Here is a 9300-nt window from a genome sequence, read left to right on the forward strand (position 1 = left end):
ATTCCTCAAAAGTGATATTATCGCCGTCAAAGTACTACCCATCAACTGCAATGCACTTATGCCAGTGTTTGATTCAGTCCTCCAAATATTTCTGGAACTTTATTTTCGGTATAGTCGATTTTTCCATTACTTCCTTTCGGCTCTTAAAACGCATTCCTCGTAGTGGTGTTTTGAAAAAAAAAGAAAAAAATGGCAGGGAGCCATATCAGGTTAAATCGGTGATTGCTGGAAGGTATTCGTTTTGTTCTTGGCCAAAAATTCTCGGACGATGATGGCACTGTGCGACGGTGCATAATTCTGGTGCAAATTTCACGAGTTGTTTTCCCACAAAACCTTTCTTTTTCGGCGAATTGCAATTGTTTTTTCTAACATTGCAAAATTTACTTCGTCTTCCTCGCAGATCCTAAAGCGATTAAAATTTGTGGAAAGTAAATTTCTAACGCTTTCCTTCTCGACACTTTCTTAACCGTCATAAAGCTGTTCATCGCAGTTTCAAGTTTTCAAGTTTTTGCCAAATCAGACAAAGGAATTAGCATTTCTTACATCATTTATAACAGAGTGATATCTCTGGGCATGTATCTGGGTAACGACTTAACAAAACTCCCCCAACCTTGGTACATTTATTGCTTCCCACCTCATTCAGATCCTTTGAGAAGCGGGAATTTCTAAAAGCATTGTATACTTTATTTTAACAGATTAAATTTGAAAAGAAAGCAACTCAAAAAGTATTCGATTGAACAACACTGAGTAGCAGTGACTTGCTTTGTTTTAACGCGATTTTTAATGCTTTATGAATTTTTTTTTAATCTCTTAGAAAGATATTTTTCGAGATATATACAAAGAGTTTAAATTGTGAAAGCAACAACAAAGTTATCGAGCAGGATTTGCTGCTAGCGAGTACGGTTATACCTTACACAACCGGTATAATTCACTATTTTCACAAACCAATGTAGTTTTTGACAATTCTTTTTCAGCACTACCAAAATATGCTTATTTACAGCTGTTGCTTCATCTATTCGTCACTTGCTAACGTTTGGCGAAGTGAAGATGCCTATTACTCGTATTTGAGATTTTCTTCTTGTTTTTCTTCGTCTTAGCCTTTTATTATAGGTGTGCATCTGTTTTTGTTCACACAATTTACATATAAAGTAAGTACTTTACAGCCTGGCCTGTATCTTCCCGATGGTATAAAATCTCACGCTGCTCTAATAATCAAGTCACCTCCAGCACTTGTCACATGGCCGTTCCAAGCACGGCAACTTGTTCTGGTAAACTTAACGATGTGGTTTATTCCAGTTTCAGTTAGGATTAGATCGTTTCTAATGCAATCTTATCGAGTTTTTCTAACGTACTTGCATTTCAGTTGTACGCATCAGTTGTTTGGTTTTTGAGCTTTTTGCTGTTGTCTCAGCTCCACAAACCAATATAGGACTGATTGTATTTTTATATATATGTGATTGGCTTGAATTTTTCATGTATTTATTGCTCCATATTACATCTCTGAAAGATCACATGCACCCTGCATGCATCTCTCTCGAACCTATTTAATAATATCTACTCCCAGGTATTTAAATTTCAAATCTTGCTCTATCATAGTCTTCTCCATTTTAAGTTTACATCTAATCGGATCCGTGGAAGCTACCAAACTGTTTGTTTTTATGTTGAGACCTCCATCTTGGATTGTTTGGCTGTTACAATAAATTTGTGTAGCAGTCTTTGAAGATTGTCTTCAGATTCCGCTACCAAATGGGCATCGCCGGCATAACATAAAATTAGTATATTCACGTTACTTTGCATCCATCTAATGTTTCGACAGCCTTTATTATTTGGTCCATTACTATATTAAAAAGGATTGGACGAAACCATTCCGTATCCCGGCTACGCACGCAACTTCTTCAATATATTTTCTATCTTCTCTTATTTTTGTTTTACATCCGTCGTTAAGATTTTTAATAACAGTAAATATATTTGGGATTTTGGTTTTAGCATTTCGGTATAGGCTACTTGTTTTCCTTCTAAAAACTACTGAATTATCAACACAGGAGGCTTCAGATGGTGGGTAAAAGGGGCAGTCGGTCTCTCAACCAACTCACTTGCTACTCCTCTTTTAACCATCTCATTTTATGTCCCTAAGATCACCAGTATCATTCAAGAACGACGAGCCAAAATGTCTAAACGTGGTGGCTTGCCACGCGGCGCAGTAACAGAGAAGATGTTTGACAGACTCTTCCTCCTCCTTATTCTTGAAGCTTTTGCAATACGTACGCTTTTGTTACGTACGTTCAATCTTTGAGCATGTCGACCTAGGAGACAATGGCCTGCAACCAAAGCAACGAAGCTTAAGATGATAATCCAGGAATAATTTATCAAGATGATGAACAGAATAATTCTAGTGTTGGCAGTGATATTGTAGTCTTACACAAACCTACGAGTATACGTACATTTATTGTCAATGCATAAAATTTTGTTATGATGTGAGTTATTTTACTTTTTTTATATTAATAGTTTTAGATAAATTTCAGACTGCCCAAAATGAATTTTATTAAAATTTGCCAGGGTATATAAAGTTCGGTCCAGACCGAATTTAGCACGCCCTTATTTGTTGAGTATAAACGTAGTTTATTATATTGCCCCAATTAATAATGAATTTTTTTATTAGTAAATACACTGAAGGGTACTGTCAATCAACCGAACTTTCGAAAGAAGAGTCTTACCAAAAGTGTATGGTCTAATCCGGGTTGAGGATGGTTCTTATATAGAATCAGATACAACAAGGAGCTGCTGCGGGTTTGCAAAAGGGAGATACACATATAAAAAAAAAATAAATAATTGGCGCGTACACTTCTGTTAGGTGTTTGGCCGAGCTCCTCCTCCTATTTGTGGTGTGCGTCTCGATGTTGTTCCACAGATGGAGGGACCTACAGTTTCAAGCCGACTCCGAACGGCAGATATTTTTATGAGGAGCTTTTTCATGGCAGAAATACACTCGGAGGTTTGCCATTGCCTGCCGAGGGGCGACCGCTTTTAAGAAAATGTTTTTATTAATTTTGCTTTCACCGAGATTCGAACGAACGACCTCTCTGTGAATTCCGAATGGTGATCACGCACCAACCCATTCGGCTACGGCGGCCGCCAACGTTTTTTCCAATCATCATAGCATTTCTGGAAGGCCGATATCGGTATGGATTTCAGTTCCTTCTTCGAATTCTCTTTTATGACTTCAATTGTATCAAAATGTTTTCCACGGAGCGACAACTTGAACTTGGGAAACAGGAAAAAGTCACATGGAGCCATATCAGGCGAATACGGTGCTTGCGGAACGATATTAACATTATTTTTGTTCAAATAATCGCGAACAAGACGTGATGTGTGAGCTGGTGCATTATCGTGATGCAAGAACCATGACTTGTTGTGCCACAATTCCTTCCTTTTAAGACAAATATTCTCGCGCAAACGCTTTAAAACGTCTAAATAATATTCAGCGTTAACCGATCGGCCTTACGGAAGGAACTCCGAGTGCACCACACCTTCGTAATCGAAAAAAACAGTCAGCATAACCTTAATTTTTGAGCGACTTTGGCGTGGTTTTTTGGGTTGATGTACGACCCTCTTTGAACGATTTGTACCACTGAAAAACACGTGCACGCGATAGAGCAGAGTCCCCATAGGTTGTCTGCAACATTTTTAAGGCGTCTGAAGCCGAAATTTTGTTGGAATAAGTAAATTTAAAACCAATTCTTTGTTCAACTTGAATTTCCATAGTTAAATTCGAAAAATACACTCGAGCTTGACTTGTTACAGTAGCACAGAAAACAAACTATGTGACATATCACGCTGAAATTTGCCATGTACGCTTATAACAGTCCTACCAAAAAACCAAAAATGTATTTTTGCCATATGTCATCCGCAGACCGTTTTATTGATAAAGTCTCGTTCATATTTGAGCAGAAGGTATTTAAACAGTTAGCTAACTGGCTTAGTATAGGCTTTGAACAATTTAAGTTTAGAGTCTAGAGTAAAAGTCACATATGACTATGATGAAGGTCACTTTTAATTAAAATATGCTTTATTTTATTTAGATGGGATTTTAACTTGACTAGTTTTGTCTGTTTTTCATGTTGACAAATGACTTGCAGTCGTCGTAGCCTAATCTGTTGGTGCGTGGCTAGCATTCGTAATTCAAAGAGAACGTAGGTTCGAATTTCGCTGAAACACCAAAATTAAGAAAACATTTTTTCTAATACCCGTCGCCCCTGGGCAAGCAATAGCGAACTTCTAAGTGTATTTCTGCTATGAATAAGCTCCTAATAAAAAATATCTGCCATTCGGAGTCGGCTTGAAACTGTAGGCCCCTCCATTTTTGGAAAAACATCACGACGCACACCACAAATAGGAAGAGGAGCTCGGCCAAACACCCAAAAAGCGTGTACGTGCCAATTATATATATATATATATACTTGACTTCATGTGCTTACATATTGTACTTTTATATTTACTATTATCTCCCGTGGTCGATCAATAACATTTCTCACTGTAAGCAGTAGATTTTGTTCAATTTAATTTAATTGAAATTTAAAAATAATTATCGTGACAAATACCAAGAAACGCTATGTAAGGAAGAGCTTACTTGGAATTCCTTAGCTATTATATGCCAATTTCTTTTCAAACTCTGGTAGGGATTCATAAAATTGTTTTAAGATTTTGAATGTTCCGTTGATTAATTTATTTTGTATACACAATATGAGATTTAATCTTGTATGAGAGCTGTCACGCCCCCTTTTCCAATGCCTAATGCTTTTCGCCTTAAGCACGGTATTCGTAATTTATGTATGTAGCTGCATGCAATTTCAATACCTTAGGATAAGCAGTTTCAGAGGAAAGCTATATGAAGGCTTGAGCTTGTAGGGGAGACGCTACGTCCCCTCTCCCAATACCTACCCTTTTTCACCATAAGATAGGTACATATTATATATATAGGGTTTTTCAGTAAGAGCGCTTCAACTTTTGAACTTTTTTGAATAAAACACAAACTGTTTGACTTTTTTAACTAATTTTTTTTTTATTATCGAGTTTGAACATATACATTTAAGTATGAAATTCGATTTCTTTTGCATGACCACCGCGTGCACGTTGAATCCAATTGCATAAATCGGCCGAAATTCCAGCAATTTCGTGTTCAATATTGGCCGGCTTGTTACTGTAGACCAATGACTTCACATAACCCCAAAACGGGACGGCTTGTTAGATGGGCCGTAAAATGGCCGTAATGCTCTTAAAGTAGCAGCAACAGAACGATTATTTTCATAAAAAATTTGCACGATTTGCAATCGTTGCTCAAGTGTGTAGCGTTCCATGATGAAATGTATACTAATGAAGTTTACAAATGACAAGCGAAAAATAAAAAATATTGCGTCGTTCGCCCTCCCTATCGGAAAAAAGTTGGAGCGCACCTATTGAATAACCCTATACAATTTATGCATTCATACCAAGTTTCAATTCCCCAGCTTAATTGATTTTAGAGATATATTGGTTTGTCCATTTTGGTATATATGTCAGGTGCTCCCTGTATACCGGTGTTAGCCTCTCTGCCCTAAAGGAAGTAACTTCCTTGAAATCGTATGAATAGTAAATTCAAAAAAGGGGTTTAAATAGTTTAATGTGGCGTATTTATATAATGATGATGATGATAATGCATTTCTAGAAATAACTTTTGTTGAACTTGTAAGCACATATACAGGGTTGGACATATTAAACTGACCCATGTGATTATTAAAAAAATATGGAAAAAGAAACATGTTTTTGTGTTTCATTGTGAAAAACATTTAATTTAGTTCAAGGAGATTCGTTTACATCACTTTTTGAATATGATATCGCGCAAGTGGTCGCCCTTAGCTCGTATAGCGTAATGTGCCCGTTTTTCGGCGTTTTCCATAGGTTTGGCCAGCGTCTCGGCCGATATGGCGGCTATTTCCCGTCGGATATTGGCCTTAAGTGCGCCTAGTGTCTTTGGCTTGTTGACGTAAACCTTAGATTTCAAATTACAGTAAAAAGTTATAGGGTTACTCAATGGGTCAGTTTAATATGGCCAACCCTGTACATATATGTATGTATGAATGTGTATTTCTACTTATAAAGTACATACTTATATATACGATATACATATCAAAATTTATAAATTAGCAAAACTGCTGTATCGCAATAGGCCACACATTTTCAGCTTGGTTTAATGTGATTGAGAAAACCCCAGCTGGAATTATCAAGAAAGCGTGATAATCTTGAACGGTTAAAGTCGAGTCCACAACATGCAAATTTTAATGAGAATGGGAAAAAAACGATCCCATAATACAACAAGCTGAAGGGCTGGCAAATCACAAAATTTTATAAAAATGTAATATAAAAATATTGCCGATAAAATTTGTTTCCAAAACAAGTAAGGAAGTGCTAAATTCGGTCCGGAATAAACTTTATATGCTCGCGCGCATTTTAGTAAAATTTAAGGTGCGGTTTCAAAATAAGTATTAAGTAAACGAAATCAAATAATACGAGGGGTGCCTTTTATATTTCGGGATTTGGCTACCCTGGTGTTGCAATCTGGCAACTGACAGCTGTATCGCAAAGTTTGACATTTTTTGGCTTTTACGTACTCAGAACGTTTTGAAATACCAGGGCTATTTGTGTTGTTTACAGTAACTTAAAGATTCATCTCGGTCCAAAAATGGAATTAAGTCGTGAACATTTTCGTGCGATTATTTTTTACAACTTTCGACGTGGATTAACTTAGCAACATTGCATGGATGAACTTAATTCATTTTTTGGCGATGAAGCTCCATCAAGGACCAGTGTTTATCGATGGTATGGTGAATTCAATCGTGGTCGTAGTTCACTCCAAGACGAATTTCGTGAAGGTCGTCCAAAATCAGTTGTTGTTCCGAAAACCATTGATGCTGTGCGCGAACTGATATTGCAAGATCGTCATGTGACCTATCGTGAGATTGAGACAATCTTACGCATCAATATTGCATAAATATTTGACTGTCAAAAAAATTTGTTCGCGTTGGATCCCACACAATTTGTCAATCGCTCAAAAAAAGGCTCGTGTCGATTGGTCGAAGGAAATGCTCAAAAAATACGATCGCGGGGCTTCGAAACACGTCTATGACATCGTGACAGGTGATGAACCATGGATTTACGCGCATGAGCCCGATTGTAAACAGCAGTCGACTGTATGGGTGTTTCAAGATGAGCCAAATCCAACAAAAGTTGTTCGCGCACGAAGCACTTCCAAGCAAATGGTCGCCTATTTTTTCGGAAAAACTGGACATGTCGCAACCATACCAATAGAACAACGCAGAACAGTAAATTCTGAGTGGTACACAACCATTTGTTTGCCAGTTGTCTTCCAAGAAATTAGGAAAACCAATCGCCAAAGACGAAACATCGAATTAATGGGTCATCCGCCGTATAGTCCTGACTTGGCACCGAATGACTTCTTTTTATTCCCGTACGTAAAAATCGAACTGAGAGGTCAACGTTTTTCGACACCTGAAAAAGCGTTGCGGCATTCAGAATGCATGTTTTGGAGGTACCTCATTCAGAGTGGCAAAAGTGCTTCGACAATTGGTTCAAACGCATGCAAAAGTGTATAGATCTTCATGGAGAATATTTTGAAAAACAATAAAGTGATTTTCGATGATTAAAATTTGTTTTTGTGCCCTAATCCCGACATATAAAAGGCACCCCTCGTATAAATACCACCAAGACTAATAATATCACAGTTGCTGGCCAACAGATTGAAGAAGTTGAAGAGTTCACGTTGACGTTACTGCAAACGGTGGCGCTTTCGCTGATATAAGATATATATATGTATAGTATATACATATAATTGGCTAGTGCACCCTTTTTGGGTGTTTGGCCGAGCTCCTCCTCCTATTTGTGGCGTGCTTCTTGATGTTGTTCCACAAATGGAGGGACTTACAGTTTAAAGCCGACTCCGAACGGCAGTTATTTTTTTGAGGAGCTTTTTCATGGCAGAAATACACTCGGAGGTTTTCCATTGCCTGCCGAGGGGTGATCGCTATTAGAAAAATGTTTTTCTTAATTTTGATGTTTCACCGAGATTCGAACCTACGTTCTCTCTGTGAATTCCGAATGGTAGTCACGCCCCAATCCATTCGGCTGTGGCCGCCGCCATAAGATGCATACATAAGAGGTTAAACAAAGCAAAGCAGCCTTTGCGATGCTCCAAAATGTGTGGTATTCCAAGCAGCTTGCGGAGAAAACGAAAATACGTATTTTTATCGGTCTTATTATATGATTGTGAAAACTGGCCAAACACAAGGGGGAATGTTTTTAAATTTCAAACGTTTGAAACTCGATGCCTCCGCACATTAATGCACACGTGGTAGCCAGAAAACGGGCTAACGAACGCTGAATTGCATATTCGAATGACGTCGAAATCCTTAAGAGGAAGTGGGCATGGATTGAACACACCCTCAAAAAACTAGCCCAAGAAATACCATCGCTGGCTTTGGACTGTAACCCACAAGGGTATAGACGCAGGGGCAGACCAAGAGAATCCTGGCGACGCAGCCTGCTTGACGAAATAACCCGCAATGATCTTACCTAAACACAATTGAGGCAAAACGCATAGAAATAAGTGGAAATAATTAACTTTGACGCTTAAGCAACTATAATAATAATTCGGGCTAGCTGTTAGTTTTTGGGGTCAACAAACTCATTGGCAATAAGAGATATAGCTTTTAACATCAGATAGACAGATGAAAATTTAGTCTTAACATATACGAGTACTTTGATACTTAAGTCGGATCTAAATGAGGTGGGAGATTATACGTGTACCAAATTAGGGCGATTTTTATGTCGTTATCAAGTCGTAAGCATGTACCTAAAAATGGGTGTGATACCGCCGTTTTCAAATTTTCAAATTTATTCTTGCCGCGTCACTTCTTCTTCTTTTTTTTAATGGGATTGAGGCGTAGCTATAGACCGATTTCGTCTATTTTCAATACCAAAATACCATGGACAATGAAATATATATTACAAAATTTTGTTCGACGTCAGGACGGACGGACATACATAACTGAATCGATTTCTTTCATGTCTATAATGTGAATAAAATTATAATACCCTTGTGCACAAGAGTGCGCGGGTATAACAAATGTAGTTTACCAAGCAAACTTTTTGTCTATTGCTCATTACGAGTATTAATACAAGTATGTATTTACGCTCCCGCCGAGCACGTAAAACACATTTCCCATACTACAAACATACATACATACATAT

The sequence above is a fragment of the Anastrepha obliqua genome, chromosome 1, assembly GCF_027943255.1.
Source record: "Anastrepha obliqua isolate idAnaObli1 chromosome 1, idAnaObli1_1.0, whole genome shotgun sequence".
Classification (NCBI taxonomy): Eukaryota; Metazoa; Arthropoda; class Insecta; order Diptera; family Tephritidae; genus Anastrepha; species Anastrepha obliqua.